This window comes from Equus caballus, chromosome 10, assembly GCF_041296265.1.
Source record: "Equus caballus isolate H_3958 breed thoroughbred chromosome 10, TB-T2T, whole genome shotgun sequence".
Lineage (NCBI taxonomy): Eukaryota > Metazoa > Chordata > Mammalia > Perissodactyla > Equidae > Equus > Equus caballus.
This window is the reverse complement of record NC_091693.1, coordinates 44,566,193-44,591,233: the sequence shown is the minus strand read 5'-3', so window position 1 is coordinate 44,591,233 and position 25,041 is coordinate 44,566,193. Positions and strand designations below refer to the sequence as shown.

Below are 25,041 nucleotides of genomic sequence, written 5' to 3'. Positions count from 1 at the left end.
AGATTCATATATGCAGTGTCTGATTGACATCTCCTTTTAAACTTAACTTTGACCTACTTCCCCAAACCTATTTTCCCCTAGCATTTCCCTCAAGCCGTAAATCTAGGTGTCCTCCTTGAATCCTCCTTTCCCTCCATCTAATCCATTCACGGATCAGTTCCTCTTACAAATATATCCTGAATCTGTTCATATTTTTCCCTGTCTACTGCCACCATCCTACTGCAAGCAGCCATCACATTTTCTCCAGATTTTTCTAGTACCTTCAAAATTGCTCCATTCTTGCCTCCACCATTCTTTTCCACAAAGTGATTTAAATAAATGTATATATATACACACACATCTATCTGATATTCTCAGTACCCTGCTTAAAACTTTTCATGAGTCTCCACTGCACTTAGAGTAAAGCCCACACTCCTCCCCACTGCCTAGAAGGTCCTGCGTGAGCTGGCTCTCCTCCTCCAGTCACATCTCAGACACTCCCCGCTCATTCCCTGTGCTTCAGCTACTCCTTTCTCTTCTGTAAACTCACCGAAACTACTTCCACATCAAGGTATTTGCACATGTGCCCTCTGTCCAGAATGTTCTTCCCCCAGATCTTTGTATGGCCACAGGAGAATCAGCTCTCAACTCAAATGCCCGCTCAGAGAGGCTCCCTGACCTCCACATCTAAAGCAGATCCCTCCCAGCCCATCACTTTTTATCACCTCACTCCATTTGGGTTAATTTAGAGTAATTTTCTAGAAAATGTTCTAACGGAAATTACCTTACTTGTTTAGTCATTTCTTGTCTATCTCCCATTGTTAGAATGTGAGCCCCCTAAGGGCAGAGATCTGTTTGTCTCCTTCACCAGCTGGTGAAGGGCCTGGTACCTGGTAGGCACACAATGGATGTTTGTTGAATGATGCGGCTTTTCCTTAGGGCACAATGCGTGTTTCAAGGTAAGATACCTGGCTGGGTTACAGAGTCCATTTGCTTACTTACGATAAAAGATGCAACCCAAAGACAGAGATATCAGAGGCCTCATCATTTGTTTTTCTAATAAACTCCTTTTTCAGCATCATAGTCCACTAATATGAATTACATTCCTATCTTTTGGACATTAATTATAATAGACATATCGAGATCATTGAGTCTGACTCTTGCTTTTCACAAAAGGCATAAGTCTGGACTATTAGGGTTTTTTTCTGAGGAAGATTAGCCCTGAGCTAACTACTGCCAATCCTCTTCTTTTTGCTGAGGAAGACTGGCCCTGAGCTAACATCCATGCCCATCTTCCTCTACTTTATACGTGCCTACCACAGTATGGCATGCCAAGTGGTGCCATGTCCGTACCTGCGATCTGAACTGGCCAACCCCGGGCCGCCGAAGCGGACCTTGCGCACTTAACCGCTGCGCCACTGGGCCGGCCCAATTAGGTATTTTTTTTTTTTTTCCAAAAGATTTTACTTTTTCCTTTTTCTCCCCAAAGCCCCTCTGGTACATAGTTGTATATTCTTCGTGTGGGTCCTTCTAGTTGTGGCATGTGGGACGCTGCCTCAGCGTGGTTTGATGAGCTGTGCCATGTCCGCGCCCAGGATTCGAACCAACGAAACACTGGGCCGCCTGCAGCAGAGCGTGCGAACTTAACCACTCGGCCACGGGGCCAGCCCCCTCAATTAGGTATTTTTAAAACAGTGAAGAATTAACAGCTTTCATGTTCTTCTTTGAGAATACTGGTGTTATAGGTGGGAATTTATATTAATTCCTACAGTCGTTGACAAAGACTCTCTAACTGACCAAACTTTAATCAGGCTCCTCTAAGCCCCCTTCTTGACGAGGCCTCAAACTTTGCCTCTAAGAACTATAACTTTCAGCACAAACGAATCCACTCCTCACACTTGAGACTTGAACAAACATTAACATAGTTTCTATCAGCTCAAGGCTGTGTTCCCAGGGTGACGACCCCAGCCCCCTTAAAATGCCATGCCTGCGAAAGCTCAATGCTGCCCAAAGAATTTTTTTGTTTGTTTTAGCCAAAACCTGATTATAGGCCTCTGACTACCCTTTTCTTGGAGAATTTACTTTAGAAAACATGCGATTGTAAATCCTTTCTCTCTCTCATTGAGATTGTATGTCTTACAATCCAGGAATGTCTTTCTCAAGGATCTGGGAGCCACCCTTTGAAATGTAATCATCAAGAAGTATAGGGCCACTGTCTCTTAGTCTCTGTAGGGTAGTAGCCTAACTTCCATACGTGCCAGTTAGCAGACACCGATGACCTAATCACATTGACCCCAAACCCCCGTCTCCTTCAGTACTATTTCTTTAGCACATCTGGCATTTAAAAATACTTCCTGCCTTTTGTTTTGCCAAGTTTGGCTCAGTTCTGCACTGAAGTCTCTCTCACCTACTGCAGTAGCGCAAGTAAAATCTGTCTTGTCACTTTGAACAAGAGTCTGGCAAATAATTTCTCTTGACCATGAGCTGGCCAGTTATCATGTGCTGCATGTTTGGCTGTGTTTTAGTGTGGATGAATTCTCCCAGATTGGGTGCTACATCTAGCCAGCCTTTTTGGTTTCTCAAGATGATGATATTTCTAAGGAATGGTTCTTAACACTGTCTTCACTGTGGTGGGAGATGGGCTCAAGGAAGGTCCTAGGGACGGATGTCAATCTAAGAGAGGAAAACGATACAGCCATGCCCTGAAGCCATGCCCAGACGCCTCCATCTCTAAGACCCTCTTGATAATCTAAATCAAGCCACTCTGGATTCCGTGTCTTATCTCCTTTGGGTCTTGCAGTCTTGAATGCCCATGGAGACTCCAAGTCCAGCAGACAGTTGGATACAGGTCTGGAGCTCGGGAGAGAGATCTAAGCTTGGAGACACAGTTGAAGTAATCAATGTTCAGATGTAAACTGAGTGGATAAGATTACCCAGCAAGAATGGGTTGACTGAGAAGAGGGCCAAGGACAAAACCTCCTAGGAGACACTAATGTTTTCAGAAAGAGTGGAGGACTGTGCTCCTCAAATTTTTACGTATCATAGCACACATAAAAAGTAGCATTTATATGGCACAGCGCAGGTAAAGTGTAAGAGATTTTGGGGTGTCTATATGGGGCTTGGTGAAATTTTTCATTACTTTACGTATTCATTTCTTAGGGCTACAGTAACAAAGAACCACAAACTGGGTGGATTAAAACAACACAAATTTATTGTCTCACAGTTCTGGAGGCTTTGAGTCAAAAACTAAGGTGTCAGCAGAGCCATGTTGCATTTGAAACCTGTAAGGGAAATTTTTTCCTTTCCTCTCCCTTGCTTCTGGTCATTTGCCAGTAATCTTTGGCTTTCCTTGACCTGAAACTGCATAACTCCGATATCCGCCTTTGTCATCAAGTGGTATTCTCTCTGTGTGTCTCTCTGTCTTCACATGAGCATCTTCTTGCAAGGACACCAGTCATATTGGATAAGCGGGCCCACCCTATTCCAGTAGCACCTCATCTTTACTAATTACGTCTGCAATGACCCTATTTCCCAATAAGGCTGTATTCTGAGGTACTAATGGTTAGGACTTCAACATATCTTTTTTTTGATATGTGTGGAAATTATTATGAAATCCATAATAATTTCTTTATATTCAGTAACTATAATAAGAAAATAAAATGAAAAGTAGTAGGGATGCTAAATATTGAATTTACATAACATTTAAGCTGACTTTTTGATATGAAATTTTATGTTTAAAATGGATATACTTTCTGATTATGTCTGATCTCTTCAAATTCTTGTTTATTACTCTTGGTGAGAAATGTTCACACAAATAGGTCATAAAAAATGTAAGATCATTTTTATAATCGCTCAAAAATTTATGATGGCTGAAATTAAAAAGAATCTATCAGCCTCTCATTTTTTTTTTCCATTGACAAATGTAATAGTAAATTTCTTGCTAAGATGAGAATGGATTTTGAATCCAATAAACTTTTCTCTTGATGAACAAGCATGCATTGTTAAGTTAGTCATCATTTGGATAGGCTACCTTGGAGGCTACTAAAAGTATAGCTGGCACTAATATATTTGAAGACAGAATTTGGCCCTCTGATTGCAGTTGCAAAAGGAAAGAAGCCCTACTTGGCTTCCCCACTGCCACCAGCTGTGCACTCCTCTCCTTGGGCTACTAAAGTTGCTGTGCAACTCGGTCTCTACCAGAGACTCTCAATAGAGCAGTGAGTTCCGTGTGCTTCAGGGAAGCAGAGAGGCACACTTGCAGATCCACTCTTCTTGGGTGGCCCTCACAGGAGCGTAGACTAAAAATGCTCCTAATGACTGCTGTCAGCTAGGAGGTTCTATACTTCCGGGCCCTGTCTGGGTAAAGCGATCAATATCTCTCTGCTTCCTGCCTGTTGGGGAGCTCTGAGGCAGAGGAAGGTGAGTCCTTAAAAGGGCAACTGGTTAATCAAGAGAAAAAACAAAACACTGTGGTGTCCCAAAACCAAGGACAGCGTGGGCCACAATGTCAAGTCCTGATCATATTGCGAGTAGATAAGGACTGAAGGGTTTAAGAGGTTGTGGGAGACCTTGGTAGGAGCAGTTTTAGTCAAGTGGTAGGAGCCCAAGCACAAATTGCCATGAGTTACAGGGAATGGCAGTGAGAAGTAGGGACATTAGAGGTAGACAACTCTTCTGTAAGCTTTGATTACACTCAGTGTCTTGAAACTCCCTGGTTTTTAGTTTAGTTTTGTTTTGTTTTTGTAAAATGGGCAAATATTAAAATTCACCTCATAGGACTGTTGGGAGGATTAAAGAAATTAACGTGAAAGCTTTCTGAAAACTATAAAGCACCAGAAATTTATAAATACATTTATATATTATCAGGTATTTTTAGTTCTAGTGAAAGTCTGTGATTCTTCCCAAGGTACCCACCGCCCACAGGAGCCATTTCTTTTCACAACTGGTAAAAAAAAAAAAAAAGATAGTGAACCAGCAACAAGAGCTGGATGTAGCCAACATTTCTTGACCCTCTTTGGTGCCCAGGTGGTAAAGGGAGTAAATGCTCTGTGATGCCACTTCTAAGAAAGGAGAGAAAATCACCCCAAAGTGCTCTCTCTCTAAAAACTATCAGATTTACTCTTCGAGAAGAAAGTATTTTTATTAATTGATTCGACTTTGGCAAAATGCTGACAAGAAGCCAAAGACTTGATTAATTCTCTGAAATTTGTAGAGAATATAAATTTTAGGAAGACCTAGGAGTGTAGATTTTGGCTGCAGGTGACCTAGGCTGGGCCTGAAAATCCGAATGGAAGTAGATCACTGGAAGGACCCACCAGTCAACCCAGCTGCACTGTCCCAAGCCTAGATGGAGTTTACTGTGATGTTCAGATGCAGGAAGAGCATGTTGCAGAAAAACGTGTTCCTAGATAAAAAAGAAAAAAAACCTGGCTTCCTTTCCATTACGTTTTCATGGTAGGGCAGTTAAACTGGGTAATAGGTATGTGTAGTGTTGAAGTGGTGTCAGGCATAGCTACATGTAACTGCAATTCACTGCAATTCTTTTTTTTTTTTTTGAGGAAGATTAGCCCTGAGCTAACTACTGCCAATCCTCCTCTTTTTGCTGAGGAAGACTGGCCCTGAGCTAACATCCATGCCCATCTTCCTCTACTTACATGTGGGACGCCTACCACAGCATGGCATGCCAAGTGGTGCCATGTCCGCACCCAGGATCCGAACTGGGGAACCGGGGCCACCGAAGCGAAACATGCACACTTAATGGCTTCACCACTGGGCCGGCCCCTGTAAGTGCAATTCTCTACCCTTAAATCCTGGAGTTGGATTTACCTTCGCAATCAACCCATTTCACTTTGCCCGTATAACTAGATGGTTACCTATGTAGACCGTTCAACAGGTGGTTTATCTTAAGAAAACATCAAAACTATTTTCAGGATAAACTAAGACACTGTTTTGAACAACTTTTTTCATTTTCTGAAAACTGGTGTCAAAGCAAAAATTGCGCCAGACAAAGTTAAATGGGCAAGAAAGACTTTATTCAAGGCTATTGCATCAGGGGAGAGCTATCAGAACTTCCTGTGAACTCAACTTCCCTGAGGCAGAGGAGGTGGGTTTTTTAAGCGCTGGAGTGAGCTAGTGGAAACGACTGAAGAATGTTAGGGGGAAGTCATAGGCCGTCTGAGTTTGCAAATTGGCTTTACCTAAAGGAAAAACAAACTTATACCTTTATGATGGGAAGTAGTTCTGCAGCTTGGAGCATGGTGCCTACCGAAGTTAGGTCCCCGTCCTCCCACAGGAACTGGGAGGGAGGGGTGCTGTCTCCTTTGATGATGACGTTTCACAGAGCTACCTCTCAGGTCATTGAGAAAGATATTCCTGGGTTGTAAAACTGGCAAAAAAAAAAAAGCTTTTAAAAAGACTTACATACCTCTGAACGGGGCAGAGAAATAACTTACAAGTTTTCTAAAGAAAATGATCTAAGAAAAGGGAGGTCAGGGTGAGGAAGGAACCTAAGGATTAGTCAGACCGAGGGGAATGTTAAGGCCATCTTAGTCACTGGCCCCGTGAAAAATTATCACTTGATGTTGAAACAATTTTTGCTCAATCTAATGACTCAGTTGTATACCAAATTCCATGTTCGTTTTCTCCAATAACAATGCCACCTGTTCTAATTGTTGCAAACCTCCAATTAGCGCTGTCCCACATTCTGCAATGATGGAAATGTTCTACAATGTACGCTAGACATTAATGTACACCAGCCATGTTTGGCAATTGAGCGCTTGAAATGTGGCTGGTGTGACAGTGGAACTGAATTTTCCATTTTAGTTGATTTCAATTTAAATAACAACATGTGGCTAATGGCGCCATATTTCAAAATGTAGCCTCCAAATCTATCGCACTATCATTTTATCTGCAGAAAGATTGCTACATTGTCTGTGACCTGGGTCATTCTCAAGGAGGAATTATCGATGGAGCCTAGGGACACTTACACTCACCTTGCAGGATGGAGGTGAGAATTAAGTAAGGTATTGGATGGGAAAGTGCCTAGCAAAATGCCTATCACAAAGTAGGTACCCGACAACGTTAGTTTCCTTATCAGTCTCCTTTAGGGGGCACATAATGAGTTGTGGCACGGTCTTCACAATCTAGAACATAAATAAGGCCTTGGTTGTGTGGGTGTTATAGGAGAGGTGTTGTTTCTCATGGTTACAAGGCACAGATGCTCTTGCTGTTTTGTGATCTACAGGAAGTTAATTAATCTTGGAAACAATCACCTTCTTTGTATTGACTCAAATAAAAATGCCAAATTTTAAAATCAGAAATCGTAAGTATTTGGGTTACTCTCAAAATATTTAATATTAATAATCTATTATTGCATGTTGTTGTGGATGTACTCTTTCTCTTGGGAGAGTTAACACAAACAAAAGCTGTGAAAAGACTAAATCAGAACATCCATCCTCTGAAGATTCCTGTGATGTAAAGACATGATTTTACATATGATATGTTTTTAAAAGAACTTACCTCTTCTACTGATAGTGAATTATATATTTAAGAATGTGGGATCCACTGAGGAGGAAAGGAAAACTAGCATATGTAATGGGGGAAAGAGAGTAACTTTGGGAAAAGCGTCTCAGCAGCATATGAGGGTCTTGGCATCCTACAATCAGCTTTAGTCTGGAGTGAAGCTGCTGCAACCCCAGCCCTCAGGAGGGCCACACTAGCAAGCTGTGGGCATACCGCTGGCTTCTCCCACATGCTATGTTTTCTCCTATGCCTGACTTGGCTTTTTCTCCTCTGTTGAGTCACTGTCATGTATTTTCACTTATTCCATCTCAATATTCTCTTGGGAATTGTACAGTGACAAGCTGCTGAAGAGATGGCAAAATTTTTATAACCTGACCAGGGTGTTTACATGATTCAAGAGTTTGTGGTGTTGTCTTCAACCAAAAGCAGAATAATGGAACACCTGATCTCAGATCCCACCATGTTGACACTTAGGATAAATGACTTTCAGCAGTTTATTTCATAATTGGTCCAAATAGGGAGGTGTCATCTACTGCCTTTTTATTCTGACCTTATGCTAAGCAGATATGATTCTTTACTCAATAGCTAAAAAGGTTTTCTTTGTTTAAGCAAAATTTGCTTAAAACAATTCAGATTTACACAGTGTAGAAGTGATAAGGTTAGGGGCCTACCTGGTGGCATAATGGTTAAGTTCGTGTGCTCTGCTTCAGCAGCCGAGGGTTCGCTGGTTCGGATCCTGGGCTCAGACCTATGCCGTGCTTGTCAAGCCATGCTGTGGCAGCATCGAACATAGAAGAACTAGAAGGGCTTACAACTAAGATATACCACTATGTGCTGGGGTTTTGGAGAGAGAAACAAAAAAAAGAGGAAGACTGGCAACAGATGTTAGCTTAGGGCTAATCTTCCTCACCAGAAAAAAAAAAAAAGAAGTGATAAGGTTATAATTTGCTAACAAATACCATTAAAGCAAATTCCAGTAATCCATTTAAGATATTCACTTTATAAAATTTCAACTTATCTCTTAAGGGACATGTTAGTAGTGTAAAATAGGGCACAGCTATATAGCTATGTTTCCTTTTGCCAGGAATTGAACATATAACAAATAGTAAGGAAGGAAAGTAACATTTGCCGGGCAACTTCTATGTGCCAGGGGAAGATATGAAAAAGACTCTTTTAATCCAATTTTGTAAATACGTTTTTAGTTCCTATCTACCTTGCCCTGAATTCACTTGAATTTTTCACTTTCAACTGTTTCATGATTCCTTTGGATACCACAAGTCACCTTTATGTTATGATGATTGACTAAACCTGATTTTTTTTTTTTTTTAAAGATTTTATTTTTTCCTTTTTCTCCCCAACGCCCCCCGGTACATAGTTGTGTATTCTTCGTTGTGGGTTCTTCTAGTTGTGGTATGTGGGACGCTGCCTCAGCGTGGTCTGATGAGCAGTGCCATGTCCGCGCCCAGGATTCGAACCAACGGAACACTGGGCCGCCTGCAGCGGAGCGCGCGAACTTAACCACTCGGCCACGGGGCCAGCCCCGACTAAACCTGATTTTTATATTCTACAAAAACATTATAACTTGTTTTCACTCAATTTTCATATCAATTAAGAAGTATATTAATTTTACATGAATAGCTGCTGAACTCAGCATAGACTTTTAAGAATATAAAATAGGAATATCCTTATTTATAAGCATTAAGAAGCTAAACCAAAAAGAATTAGCAAAAACTGGGAAGTTGGGAATTGCTTAAGATTTCAGGAAAAAATCTCTCATGGAGTCAGTCCCTTATGATCTTTTAGAAGCCATGGTTCATTGTTTTACCTCCGTATCATAAATAATCTCTTTGCAGAATATCTTTTGTCCACAAATCCAAATGTTACTCCTTTCAAACACCTGAGGCAAACATTCTCATTAATGAATTGTTCACCAGTGTCTGGTTTGTTTATTCACTTATCCCTTTAAAAAACTTCGGTACTTGATTAAAAACAAAAAATATGATTCCAAATATATTCAAGGTGTAAGGCAATAGGTAGCTCCAATACAACATAATTTCATTTTGAAGTGATTTGTATCAGCTAATCCTATAAATCCTATTATCCTGTAATAAGCAGATTAATTCTTTTCAAGAATGACTCCTGGGACATTGCCAATACCTGCTTCTGTTTTCATTTTTTGACCACTTTTCAGAGTTTATACATAACCTCTGCTTAGAGACTCACCCCGAACAAGCAGGAGACCACCGCACAATTTGCTTACTTCATTGAAAACTTTCCATTTTATAGTTTCAAAGTTTAGGTTTTCATTTTTTACTTGTGGACTATAGGAGCTATTACATTTGAAATGTAAGTATATTTCTGGGTCCACTTTCCACACCATCCAGCGAGGATGAAAGGATAATGTCTCAGCAGTTGTGTAAGTTCACATTCTTGGGTTCTGAGCAACAGTTTCAGAAAAGGTTTCCTTTCTTCTTTGTTATTTCAGAAATAAAGAAATCCTGTTATGGAATCAGTTCCTATCATGAATGGGCTGCTTCTATCATGGAATCATAGAATCTTACAGCTGGATCTAGTCCAACATCCCACTCCATTCAAGAATCCATGGTTTAGCATCTTTTAGCACCCTGATGGATGATCATTTGGCCTTACCTTAAAGTCCACCAGTGATGGGAAATTCATTTTCATAAAACCTTCTTCCATTTATGGTATAGGATAAAGCTCACTGGTTTTGGAAACAGACTGGCTTACAATCCCAGTTCTAGCAACATAAACTAGAGCAAAGTTACTTATCTTTTCTAAGCCTTGGCTTCCTTGCCTAGTTTTGGCATATAAGTGCTCAAAATATAGCTAATGACAAACTGAAGATAAAACTAGTTACTGTAAAATATGCTCAGTGATTGGCAGCCCCTTCCCCAGACTCTCCTGTCTCCACGGAGAGAAAACTCTTCTGTTAAGCCAAAATCTACGTGTCAATAGGTTAATTTAATCAATAAATATTTATAGGAACACTGTTCAAGGTACTGCGTATAATTGAGAACAAGGCAGGAGGGAAGGACCTTATTCTCAGGGAAATTATATTCTAGTGAGAAGAAACAGACCAACAGACAATGAAGAAATGAATTAAGTTTACAGGAAAAAAATGAAATGAATAGATATTCATCTAATATGAATAAGATATGGATACTTGTTATATGAAACATTAAAATATGGTTACATCCTTGTTATGAGGCGAGGGGCAGCTCGTCGGGCGAGATGTTGCTGGAGAAGTGTTGCTTAAGCTGAAATCTGAATGACAGTTCTACCCGTTGATCCTTGTTATGGTCTCCAGAGCAGCCCAAAAAAAAACCTTCCAGATTGTTGAAGGCAGCTAACATGGCCTCCCTTAGATTTTTTTCTTTAAGCTGAATATCACCAGGTCCCTCCAACTATTTCTTATATAACATGATTTCAACACAAAGTTTCCCCTGGGAAGACTCCAATTTTATCAACATTGTCTTTAAACGTGCCCTTAGAATGAAAAAGTACTCCAGATGTAGCCTGAACCACATGGAATCTCTTCGCTTCATCTGGATTCTATACTTCACTAATAGTACATAAGCTTGTGTTCTTTTTTTTTTCCTTTTTCTCCCCAAAGCCCCCCGGTATATAGTTGTATTATATTCTTCGTTGTGGGTCCTTCTAGTTGTGGCATGTGGGACGCCGCCTCAGTGTGGTTTGATGAGCAGTGCCATGTCTGCAGCCAGGATTTGAACCAACGAAACACTGGGCCGCCTGCAGCAGAGCACGCAAACTTAACCACTCTGCCAAGGGGCCAGCCCCCGCGTTATCTTTTTTTGTAGTGACTGTAGCTCAATTCTGACCAAGTTGTCATCAACTGGAAGTACCTGGTGTTTTCTACAACATCTCCTACTGGGACACATTGCCCCTTCCTTTGCATGCACAGATGGTTCAGTACCAGAGCTTCACATTTAGTTTGGCTACAGTTGGTCTTGTTAGTTTCAACCTAATTCTTGCAGCCTGTGGAGAGTTTTCAAATCCTAATTCTCTCCTCTGCTATATTAGCTAGTCTTTCAATTTCCATGTCATTCATAAATTTAGTTGATATGTTGCTAGGCCTATGGAATGGGCATCCAGGAAAACCAAAAATATTTCAGAGCCATGTTAAATCATTAAAGAAATATAATTTGCCCATGAGAAAAAAAAGTCAGACTGTTTTCTAAATTATCTGTATTAAACACAAAATATTTTTATAATTAGGAAAAAAGTTATAAAAAATACATATCACATTACTTTTTAGAAAATTGTGCCATCTATATTTTCACCTAAAAAGCTGATGAGTGTTAAAGAATAGAGGCAATGATGGAGCCGTGTGTCATTCTGTTAGAGATTTTCTTCCAGGCCCATACAGGGCTGCTAATTTATTATTAGGGTTGTTATTTTAAAATCAACTCAGGGCTGGCCCCATGGCCAAGAGGTTAAGTTCGTGCGCTCCATCCTCTGTGGCGGCCTGGGGTTTCGCTGGTTCGGATCCTGGGCGCAGACATGGCACCACTCATGGAGCCATGCAGAAGCGGCGTCCCACACAGCACAATCAGAGGCACTTAGCACAAGAATATACAACTATGTACTGGGGGGAATTTTGGGAGAAGAAGAAGGAAAAATAAATAAATGAATCCAACTCTTCCTGGGCTATAGTAACATATTACTATATTATGGTAGCAACATCATGGTGGTAGCAACATCATGGTCCGGAAGGATGCAGACCTTTGATTCCATGTCTTTCCAATTGTTATAGTCTCAAAAAATGAGATTGTCTGGTGGGATTTCTCCTTCTACTTCTGAGTTTAAAAGGAAAAGTATTTTCTCAAGAATTCATAGAAATAATGATTAACTATTTGAGCCAGTCAAGCATAAAAGAATAATATTTTTTCTGCTATAGTGTATGCTTAAAAAACTAAACAAAAGGGTTTAGAATTAAAACTTGGAAACTTGGCATAAAACGAATGCTCAGAGGACCAAGAATGCATTTCTGAGTGTGGGAAAGCATTTGCCTTTGAGAAAAATTTAGAATAAGAAAACATTTTGCTGAGAGTGGGCAGAGAATTAGCCCTTATTCAGAGAGAAATGGTTACATGATATAATTGTTTTGATACAATATACACACAGAACACATTGACCTTAAGGAGTTCAGTTCAGTGTGAATTTTTATCTATCCTTTATTTCCCTGGAGACCTAACATTTGAATCTGATTCTTTTTTGGTAAAATTTAGCTTAAAACTTAATCTGTCTTTTTTCTAAAACGTGCTTGTGAAGCAGGCAGAATCAGAGGTCATCACCTGAAGGTCATGGTCCTCTGTTCTCCATCTCCCAGGGCACTTGCTCGTCTCAGGGCAAGCGCTGAGTGCCCTGAGTGCACGATGGGTGCAGGCGCTGCACAGGTTCAGGTCAGGAAAGAGGGAGAGGCCTGAGATGAAGAATGATTTTTGGTTGATAAAACACAGCAATGTGTTTCCAACCATTTTTCCTCAGAAATAATGCATATGGTCTTGATAAAGATATTTCTTACAGCGTATCAGATCTCATATCAATTCATTGATTTTGACTGAAACCTAAGAGAGAAAAATGTCATTCTGCATTTTACTGCTTAAGATGTTAGTCAGAGAAAGTCCTGGGGCATGCGCACTCCCTCCACATTTAGCCTGTCTCTTCAAGCGCTGGTCATCAAACATTTGCTGAACTCCTACCAAGCCCCAAGCACTAGGGATTCAAAGATTAATGACAGGTAGGTCTTGCTCTCCAGGAGTTCACAACCAAGTATGAAACAGGTGCGCTTAAACGGATGTGGATGCGACTTGGAGGTAATAAAAGTGTGTCTAGGTTATAGGGTATGATCACAGAGGGGAAAGCCCCTAACCTAGCCCAGAGGGATTCCCAGAGGAAGTAATACCCTCCAGGCCCCAACAATAAACACCACAGAGGAGCATGCTCATCTCTGCCTCCCCAGCATCTAGCTGAGAGTCCTGACCATACTAAGTGCTTAATAAATATTTGCTGGATTGAACTGAGTGACTTTATTGATGTTAAAAGGTTTTATGCAAGACGAGAAGGGCTGATTTAAGGTGAACCATATATTCCCATTTTATGGCTTCAAAGAATGCAAGAATATCCTGCTTATTTTCTCCACAACACCTAGCACACCCAATATTGTATACATTACTGTGTTTACTGTCTGCCACCCCCTTACCTCCAGGAATGTGAGCTCCTTGAGCATGGGACTTGTATTTCCATTGCCTAGAACTGTGGCTGGCACCCACTTGCTACTCAATAAATATCTGTTGAATGAATGTGGAGTTCAATGCTAGTTACATTGATGAAATGGGCAGTTTAAAAGAAAATTCAATAAATTTTGCTTTACTTTTTTTTTTTGGCTATATAAAGCAAATTCATGAGACCTTATATGAGAATTCAGTGCCTAAATTCTCACTGCCTAGGGCAATGATTCTTGGTCTTTTGAGAATCTCATGAATGCTATTAATTCCCTCTATAGAAAAATGCACATACACGTCAAATTTGGACATCAATAAATATGCAAAAAATACCTGATTGAGAATTGTTGACCTAGTGGAGAAGGGGAAAATTTTGAAAGAATTGACTACACTCTTTTGTAGAATTGCTTATTTTTCTGGAAACAATTTTAATGTCCATCTACACCTGTCCTTTATCTTGATTTATTTGTGAAATGGGAGTTGTTGAATGATAGATGTGTCAAAGAAGCTATATTCTATGATATCATCCAGCTCAATACTGAAACATATTTTGAAAAAATGTTATTTGATTTTTCCTCCTTCTGACTCCCTTTAGTTTTGCTTAGCCAAAAAAGTGTTTTAGATATATCGTGTTCAGATATATCACTAAAAAGTGAAAACCAGGCAATGATTTTTAAAAGTACGTATATAAAAAATTATTTCCAAAAAAACGTTTAAAAAAATTTCAGAGTACAAAATAGACCATCTTTTATTAAAACAAAACCCACTGAACTTTGGAAATGGTATTCCAAAAGTTTGCAGTTGGAAAAAGCTATGGAGTTATAAAGGATTTCCCAAACCAGGCGTGGTAGACAGTCTCTCCAGTGGCTCCCAAAGACCCCTGCCTCCTGGTACTCACATATTTTGTGCAACCTCCTCCCTTTGAGTGTGAACTAAACCTGGTGACTTGCTTTTAAAGAACAGAGTATGGCAAAAGTGATGGGACGCCACCTCTGAAATTGGGTTATAAAGGACTGGCTTCCATTTTGGTTGTACTCTCTCTGGCTCTTCTTGCTTGTTCTGATGAAGCAAGTTGCCGTGGTTGCTCTGCTCTGTGGAGGGCCTCACATAGCGAGCAAGGCCAACCGGGAAGTGAATCCTGCCAACATCCATGTTGGGGGGGCTGAGAATCTGACTCTTCCCCCCTTGGAGCCTTGAGATGAAAGCTGGCCTGGCCATCACCTTGACTGCAGCCTCTGAGAGACCCAGCTAAGCCACCTCTGGCTTCCTGAGCCACAAAAACTGTGAGATAAAAATGCTGTCATTTGAGGTCAGTAAGTTTTGTGGTAATTTCTTACACATTGGTAAATAACAAATAGATCAAGAAGTGTCTTATCTGCTACCAGGAACACACTGATGGCATAATTTAAATGTTACTAAAATGGCCTTTGGGGTAGATGTCAGTAAATCAGTAGTGTTTCCCAGTAAGAGTAACATACTTCCAGCAAAACTATCCTTACAGTCGACTCATTTTCAAGAAGTTATCTCATTTTATGGTTCTCCAACAAGCTTTTTTACTCACCTAAGTTTTTACTTACAGTATTCCATTTCTGTTTAATGTTAGTAGGTTGAACAGGGATAAATATTAGCAATGTCTTATTAAAACTAATAGATCTGATAGTTTCATTAAATGACTGTAGAAATAAGGAGATATCTGAAAAGAAAAACCTAACAATTATGTTTATCAAATAAATTTACATTTATATCCACTGCAGTTAGTGATGGTTTTTGAAATAATTGGCGTCTGGTAGAATATTTATTTATAAATTTCTAAAAGGCGAGATTCTGGTGAGATTTCAGTTTTAGGCTGGGTTTATTGAGTGCTCTTCCTCCTGTAAGGATATTATAGATGATAAAGATTGTCCTAAGTAGAACTGGGAAACAAAAGGAACTTAAATGCAAGTAAACTGTATTGCTGAGGGAAGAAATGCTAATTCTGGAAAAATTGTAATACATTATCTTACTTGAGGTGTGGGGACCCGGGGTGGGTGGAGGGCGTATGAAAAAAGTGGGATCTTTAGGTACAAGAGAATTAAAATAGCGTGCCCCTCTCTCTGCTGGTCTTTAGGAGTTCAGCAACTGCTACAAGGCTGCAAATTTACATGAGTTTGTTCTTATGCTCTTTCACTTTTTCTATGTGCAGATCTACTTATGAAGAAAATAGACAGATTAGAGGAAGATATTGGGATTTCTTTCCCTCTTTTTTTTTTTTTAAATGAAAGCAATTCTTTTTCTCTTTTTTTTTAAAGATTGGAACCTGAGCTAACAACTGTTCCCAATCTTTCTTTCCCCCCATCTTCTTCTCCCCAAAGCCCCCCAGTACATAGTTGTATATTCCAGTTTTAGGTCCTTCTGGCTGTGCTATGTGGGACGCTGCCTCAGCATGGATTGATGAGCGGTGCCATGTCTGCACCCTGGATCGGAACCAGCGAACCCCAGGCCACTGAAGTGGAGCGTGCCAACTTAAGCACTTGGCCACGGGGCTGGCCCCAGATATTGTGATTTTAAAAAACTATTTTAGCCTCATGAGATAGACTTAGTGTCTCTCCAACAGATATTATCAGAAGAATTGCAAGAAAAACTATATGTAACAAAGTCCAGGTGATTTAATATTTTTATTAAATAATATGTTTTCTACAATTGTATATTGGTTTCTCTGTAGACAGGGCAAACAAGTCAAAGTATGAATTAAAGTCTCTGGGACTTGACCTGTAAAACTTTCAAGCATTTATTTTCTGACAAACCTAGAGCTGTGTCTGAACTTAATTCCAAGAGCTTGAGAGCATTTTGATATACTCCTTTTAACAGAGTGACTTTTATAGTTTTGCTCTAACTTTGCCTGGCTCTGGAAGTTTCTTTCCTTTTCTGCTCAGTGTGGTCTTTTCATTTCTTGCTCCTTGTTTCTTCCATTGCCTCGAGAGGCTTAGTAAATATGGAGAAAGGAAAGGTAAGGGCTGGAGAGAGAGAGTGTGGGGGATTATTCATTGTCTCTGTATAGTTCTGGCTCACCTGAAAAAATTTAATTCCTGCCTTACCCTATTCTCCACCACAGTAAGGCCATGGTGGGGGCATAATCATTTCAGGTCTCTCCAAAGCCCGATTTAACTGCACGACAGAGCAGCCTCCACAGTGTAAGGTGAGGAAAGTGCTTGGAGAATCGGCCTTTTGAGCTCCATTAGCCACAGATGATAAACAGGCTGTGGGGGTGGGAGCTGAGGGTAGGAGCCAGGGCAAGTGACTGGCTACTTCTTCCAACTTTTTTGCATAGTTCTAGCAAAGAATACCTATCCAAAATCTGCATATGAACAGCCTGGAAATAAACTATTATGTGTAAGCTTCCTGTGTTGATATAAATTCTACTCTAATTTGGAAATGTTGAATGATTAAATGAATTTGTGTAGAAAACAGGTACCCAGAGCCCAGTTGTTTTTAAAACCCTGAAGTGACTTAAATTTCCTACCAAATCTATACAATTTTTTTTCTCGTGCTCAAAGCTTCCCAGTTTCCCTTCAGAAATTGGACCATGTATTTAGGAAAATAGTTTGGTCTTGCTGTTTCTACTACGGCAAAATTTCAGTGCTCCAAATTTCACTCTGGCCTACGTGCTTTTCGCCAGGTCTCTTCGTCCGTCGTGAATGAGTCTCTTGTACAACTCTCCTGAGTACGTCCTTTCATACACATGTTCTCCCTCTCCCATAAACCGGAGGGTCTGGAGCTCTGCCACTGCCTTAGGAGCTTCAGCTTAGAACCAGATTTGGAATGCCGTCTCTGGTGACATTATAGATTGACAGTTGGTGCCCAACGCTGGCTTAGTTGTATTTCTGGCAGGTCCCTGGGTGTTAACCACTAGATACAGCCCATGAGCTCCAAGTTAATAAGGTCGATGCATTTTGAGTTGATCTCCAAAAACAAATATTCTGTCTCTTAAAATTCAAATTAAATAAAGCAACTTAATAATACTAACTCTAGTGTGTGTGATTTTTTAAATTCATTTTTCAAATAATATCCACGTGAGGTTTGAAGACACTTTGAGTGTCAGAAATGAATGGCAATTTTACAGTAATAACTTAGCTATTCATTCCAAGAAGAAATTTAAGTAGTTTTTTGAATCATTATTTTTTGTGATTGAAAAACTACTTGAAAATAAGTCATATTTAATGTGTATTTTCTCTAATTGTAACATGAGTTTTTTTCCAAATATGTAGCAGATATTGAGAAATAAAAAGCCACATAATATTGCCTTTTGGAAAATTACTATTAACATCATGTTATATTTGAAAAGCAATTATTAGTAGCTAAATTATATAATAATCTGTTCTTCAGATGAGTCTGGGTTAAACGGTAAATTCAACATATATTGTTATGAAAATGGGTTAAATTTCTTCAAAATTTTTTAACTTTAATTTTTCATCTTTAGGTCTTTTTTTTGTTTTGTTTTTAGGCCAGCTTTTGCAAAGTAAAAATTGTGGGGTGGATCTTCACAGGTGTTTGGCAGACTAGGGAATTATGAAACTTATCCTGCGTGTCTCGGAGTTACCTTACATGGTTGGCTTCAGTTCCTACTGGCAAGCAGTGAGAGACTGTAAGCGATCCACACTACAGGACAGTAATGAGGTATAATGCCAAATCCTCATCTCACGTTATCTTTTGGAACAAAAGAAAAAACATTGAGATTCCTATTTTACAGTATATTGTTTTAATTAGACACACTCCTTGCATATGTTCCAAACATTTGGGTTTTTTCCTAAATACAAAAGTTATATCTTATACAAAATATACAAATTTTATACGAACTTCAAACATTACAGAACTGAAAAGTGAAATAAACCATCAACAGTTTTGGAGCATATTTTTCCAAATTAAAAACATTCTCATCCATTCAGTATTCAGTGTCCACTATTACTTTTAATACGGTATTCTAACTATAGCTGAATTATTACATGGTTCCAGTAGACCCAAATGCCTTTAGTTTCTAATATATAATTATTTCAGTGCTCCTTGTTATGAAACTAGCCTAATTTAGTAATCTAACTATTTAAGATAGTTAAGATATTGTAGAATGGTGTATTATGGCTAATTTAATATTCTGGCTGAGCGCTAACATATATTTTTCTATGAATTGCTGCTTTTCAAAGTATAAGAAGAAAATATACTGCATTAAACCATATTGAAAACAATTGAGAAAGCACTTGAAATCTCTTTGAATTCAGAATCATCATCAGTGACTCCAAAATCTGAGACACTGATGTAGAAAGGGTTGGGGCCTGAATCTAAACTGAATTGTGATATGTCCTCTAAATTGCTTTTCTGGAATAAGCTTTTCACAATTTGTTTATTTATGCACAGTTTATATTGGTGTCATTAACTGTCTATGTCAAGTGCACCCCACTGCATAGTTCACATGAACTAGTGATGTAAAAAAAAGTGTTGGGAACAAACAGTTGGATAGACCTCTTCACACTCCTATGTGGTAGATCGCGTTCTCCAAATGGCTGCGACATGTCTCCCATCACACAAGCGCTTCTTACAATGTGAGTTTGGCACTCCTTCCATTGAGACAGGCTTTGTGACTGGATCAAGAGAGTACGGGAACAAACAAAACAAAACCGTGCCATTTGCGACAGCATGGATGGACCTTGAGGGAATTATGTTAAGTGAAATTAGCCAGACAGAGAAAGACAAACATGGTGTGATTTCACCCATATGTGGAAGATAAACAAACACACGGATAAAGAGAACAGATTAGTGGTTACTGGAGGGGAAGGGAGTCGGGGGGAGTGCAAAGGAGTAAAGGGGCACATATATATGGTGACGGTTAAAAACTAGACTATTGGTGGTGAACATGATGCAGTCTATAAAGAAACTGAAATATAATAATGTACACCTGAAATTTACACAATGTTATAAACCAATATGACCTCAATAAAATAATTAAAAAAAAAAAAGAAACAGTTGCAACTTCCAAGGCTAGGTAATCAAAAGGGAAAGCACTTTCTACCCTGTTCCCTGGAATACTTGTTCTGGAAGCCTTCAGGCTCCAGGTGAGCAGTTTGCCGTGAGGCTGCCATGCTGTGAGGAACTCAAACTAGCCCCCAGTGAGAGACCACATGGAGAGAGCCTGAGAGTATATGAATAGAGAGAGAGAGAAAGATATAAATGGCTGGACTGCCCCAGGTTGCTCTAGCTGCCCCTTTGTCCAGGCCCAGTCATTGTTTAACTGCAACCACAGGAGAGATGCTGAGCGAGCACTAACAGCTAAGCCCTTCCCAAATTCTGAACACACAGAAACCATGAGAGATAATGAAATGGCTATTATTGTTTTAAGCCACTAAATTTTGGGGAAATATGTTACATTAAAGAGGTAACTGGAAAACCCTATAAGCTTTTCCAAATTTCTGCTAACAGAATTTCCTTGCTTCTTGTAGAATCTGAATAGCTCTACCACTCCTCAGTCTAGGGAGGAGGTTTGGACTTGTGCAGGGACAAGGGACAAAGAGAGCGGGGAGCTTGAGCATGCAAGACGTACATCGTTGACCTAGATATAGAAATGATGTATTATGGAAGCTATACTGTGGTGATATCTGGGGAAAACAAAACTAACAAACCAAAAAGACTCCCATGGATTCAATTGTATTTTCAAGCACCTTCATCTCCAAATTTAAAAACATGAAATTTAAACAAACACAAGCAGTTTTTTACTTTGCAATGTTTACTTTGTTATGAGAGTGAAAAAGATACAAATAGAAGAATCTAGTACATTGCTTAATCCTACAGGATTAATACTTAACACTTGCCAAGTCACTTAATTCTGCTTTCTAATGCCACATCCAATTGCTGAAATTCTAAGTAAAAATCATATTCTTAGGACACTTTAGTTTCTTCTAGCCATGGTGATGGATAGCGTTTTCTTTTTAAAAGTTCAAACAAAGTATATATAGTAGTGTGCCTGATTTACGTATATAACTTGAGTTACTCTGAAAGTACTGTAACCCCTATGCGACTATCACAGAAATATACATATGTATATTTGACCTTCTTCAATCACTTAAAACATTTAATGAAGGACTCAAATGCATTGGATTAGATTTGTGCTAATTCAAAAGCCACTGGCCACATGTAGCTATTGAGTGCTTGAAACGTGGCCAGTGCAAATAAGGCACTTGATTTTAAATTTTTTGAAATTTTAATTTAAATATAAAACAAATACTGAATTTAGTTATTGGAAAACTTCTAAGTATGTTTGCAACAACTTGGGTCTATGAATCTACTATTTCAACCATAAATTTTATAAAATTTAAGTACAGAACAAGTATTTCCGATAAAAATTTGGTGCCTAAATTGAGATGTGCTGTAAGTGTAAAATACACACTAGATTTCAAATACTACAAAAAAAAGTAAAGCATCTCATTAACAATTTTTATATTAATAACATATTGACATAATATTTTGGATATATTAGGTTAAATAAAATATATTATTAAAATAAAATTTCACCTGTTTTACTTTTTTAAAAAATGCAGCTACCTGGAAAACTTTAAATTATATACGTGGCTCACATTATATTTCTGTTGGATGGTGTTGCTCTGGACCAGTTGTTCTCAAAAGTGTGGTCACTTGACCATCAGCATCAGCATCTTCTGGAAACTTGTTAGAAATGCAAATTATTGAGCTCCTCTTCAGACTTACTGAATCAGAGGCTCTGCGGTGGGGCCCTGCTTTAACAAGCCCTCCCGCTGATTCCGATGCAAGCAAAAATTTCATAACCTTAGTCTAGACAAGTGGTTCTCAACCTTGGTTGAAATTAGAATCAGCTGGAGATCTTGGGGCAAAAAATCTTGGTGCTAAAGCTATAACCCAGACTAATTAAGTGATCAACTCTTGGCCCAGTCAAGACTGTTTTTTTAAAGTTCTCTCAGGTTATTTTAATATGGGATAAAGACTGAAAACCACTAGTTAGTCTAGATCCTTGATTTTTAAATTATGCTCTTTAGAGGGGCTGTGGCAGGCGCCACTCTCCTTTGTGCTTTGGACACATCAACAAGATGTCTGCCACACTACCTGCCATTGAGGCTGCCACCCAAAGGGCCACCACTGTGGTGCTTTCCTTCGTAGATTGGGAGATAACAGGGCGTGGGTGGGCAGAAGTCTTTGCCGGTATCAGAAAGTCACATATCAAATATACCTACCACATGTGCCAGTTATGGCTGTTACATTAAATGTAACATGGCTATGCCTTCTTGGTTTGGTATTATTGTGTACTTACCAGATTTACAGGAGGATGAACCTGGAATTAAACAGAGGGCAGAAAACGTTAAAGCTCTGATAAAGCAGGAGTGAAGAAAGGTATTTCTTCAAACAGAATTAGCTGGGAGGATTTTTCTCAGGGAGGAGCACTATCTCTATACACTGCTCTTACCACACAGCAGAAACCGGCAGGCATCACTGCACTCAGCTGCGGGCTTCCACGGAGATGGGTTCCCCAGGGTCCTATCAGTGGCGTTAATAGAGATGTTTCTATTCTCCAGTGCCATGGAGATTGCGACCCTTTAGTTCCCCGAATGGTTGGTTCTCTCACTGTTGAAAAGCTAAAAACATTGGTAAATCCAGCCAATGTAACCTTCAAAACCTATGAAGGCATGATGCACAGTTCACGTCACCAGGAACTGATAAATGATAAACTACTACCTCCAGTTGATTGACATCACTCAGAAGCCTGGTGTAGAAGTACACCAGCATCACTGTAGTGGAGTATAAACCTCTTCTGGTGCCCAATGTCGAAACTTCTAACATTTGCAGTGTTAAAACATTTTGTGGGGCTGGCCCCAAGGCCAAGTGGTTAAGTTCGCATGCTCCGCTGCAGGCGGCCCAGTGTTTTGTTGGTTCGAATCCTGGGCGCGGACATGGCACTGCTCATCAAACCATGCTGAGGCAGTGTCCCACGTGCCACAACTAGAAGGACCCACAACGAAGAATATACAACTATGTACCAGGGGGCTTTGGGGAGAAAAAGGAAAAAAATAAAATCTTTAAAAAACAAAAAAAGTTTTGCAAGTACACACCAATGAGACAGACTAAATAATGTCTCCTCCTGGGAAATTTATCATCTTTTAAGTTTCTTTACAAGCATTGTATCACATGATCCAGAATGTACTAGTGTTAAAATAGGTGAAACAGCTAGTTTCTTTTTCCCAAATGTAATTCAGCAAAATAAAATACCACAACCAGATTTTTTATTACATCATTTAAAAATTATTAGTATGCTCAATGAAAACTCATTCAAGTATAAATAAGCAGTTAAGATATAAATGATTTATGCATGCTGTGACTTAGTCTATGGATTAATTCCAAAATTGGTCACCATGCAGTATCTGTATTCTTATATATGTATTCATATATGTGTAATGATTGTAATACATAATAAGAATGAGGTGGTATTATATTATTCCTAATAATAAGGATAATGCTTTTAAGTGGTAATAAAGAGTAATAGTGCTTCCTTAAAAAAAAAAATTGTGCTCGGTAGAGCTCTAGACCTTTTGTGGAGTCCCTTAGAGGATGGGGCTTTTGCACAAACTAAAGAATAGAACAAATAAGGGTACCTCTCTTTAAAACATTCTAATGAGATGACTCATGTACCCGTTATATCTATTAATACAATATTCAAATGCCAATAACCTGTAGCAGGGAATCCTTAGAGCCAGGTGTAAGCTCTAATGAAGGAAAGCAGGAGATGTCACCCCAAAATATGCAGCTTTGAGGACCAGAGGAATCTACAAACAAACCTTACTCCATTAGTTTCTTCCCATATATTTACCTCCCCAGTTTGCTGCCTTTGAAAGCCTAAAACAGCTTTTCTTCGTCCTGTCGTTTCTCCACAAATCTACTGCTCTTTGCTGAAGATGCTATACAGATCACAGTTCTAAGCTGCTGCCTTCAGTCACTCTTCATTTTAGGTTTCTCCTGCGTGATGCACGCTGCATGTGTTAATAAACTGTTCCACTTTTGTTAATCTGCCCTCTTGTTAGAGTCCCAGCTGAAAACCTAAGATGGGTAGAGGTAAAGTTTTGCCTCATCTCCAGTGGCACTCATTCAAGTTGTGTCCTCACTGTAGCATGCAGGTAAAACGTCAACTCTCTCTTGCCCTAGGGGCTGGCCATCCCAAGGATTCAGCTGTTTACATTTGCTTCTGAACTCTTAGGTCGGCCACCCTGGGAGACTTTCTCCTCGTGTTTGAAATTCTCAAATTAGAACCCCAAAAGGTCAAAGGTCTTCCCCTCATACAGAAACACATGAGAACCAGGCATGTTTAGATTTTCAACTAAAAAAAAATTGGAACTTATTTTACATAGCAGTAATGTGCTTTCTGTGTTAAGAAATACAGGATCATTTACATAACATCACAAACTATAATATAGCTACATCTTTTTTCTATTAGACTTTCTTTTTTCTCATGACAGTAAAACATTTGAAATGGTGTATGTGCTATTAGGTATTTCCTGCATTTTCTGTAGTTGAAATCTCAATGACATTAGATCAGAGTACTACAATTATATTTTAAAATGATTAGAGCTTATTGTGACTAAACTTGCTTGGGCAAGAAAAACTTGATTTTGACTGACAGTATTCTCACCTACGTAACAGAAATCTACAGGTTTTAGTCCTTTAGTTTGTGAATCACACTCATTCTTTTTTTTTTTTAAGATTTTATTTTTCCTTTTTCTCCCCAAAGCCCCCTGGTACATAGCTATATATTTTTAGTTGTGGGTCCTTCTAGTTGTGGCACGTGGGACGCCGCCTCAGCATGGCATGATGAGTGGTGCCATGTCCGCGCCCAGGATCCAAACCGGGGAAACCCTGGGCCGCCGCAGTGGTGCACGAGAACTTAACCACTTGGCCACGGGGCTGGCCCCCTCATTCTTAATTTTACCAATTGTGTGCAGAGTGACTGCACAACTGTGCTTTCTTACAAGGAAAATTAAAGCAAAAGAGTTTTTTTCTATGTGTTTTTTTAACATGCTTTTTTTTCCAATAAAACCTAAGTTTACAAATGATTAAAAAGGACTGAAAAACTTAATGTTTTGGCTACCATTTATGTGGAAACATAGGTTCTTCCCAGTACTCCTGGAATTGCATATGACTATAGAAAATGGCTCCCCCAGCTGACTGGGGCTCCGTTCATAAGAGCAGTAAACATGGCAGAGAAATGTGAACTTTACCAGCACCGGAGGATATTGTA

General features: G+C 39.4%; 1 protein-coding gene across 4 annotated transcripts in view; it reads left to right on the top strand.

Annotated features, from left to right (window-relative positions):
* ME1 (malic enzyme 1) overlaps positions 1-25,041 on the top strand; it is a 252,844-nt gene that overhangs the window by 55,296 nt on the left and 172,507 nt on the right. The window lies entirely within an intron of this gene.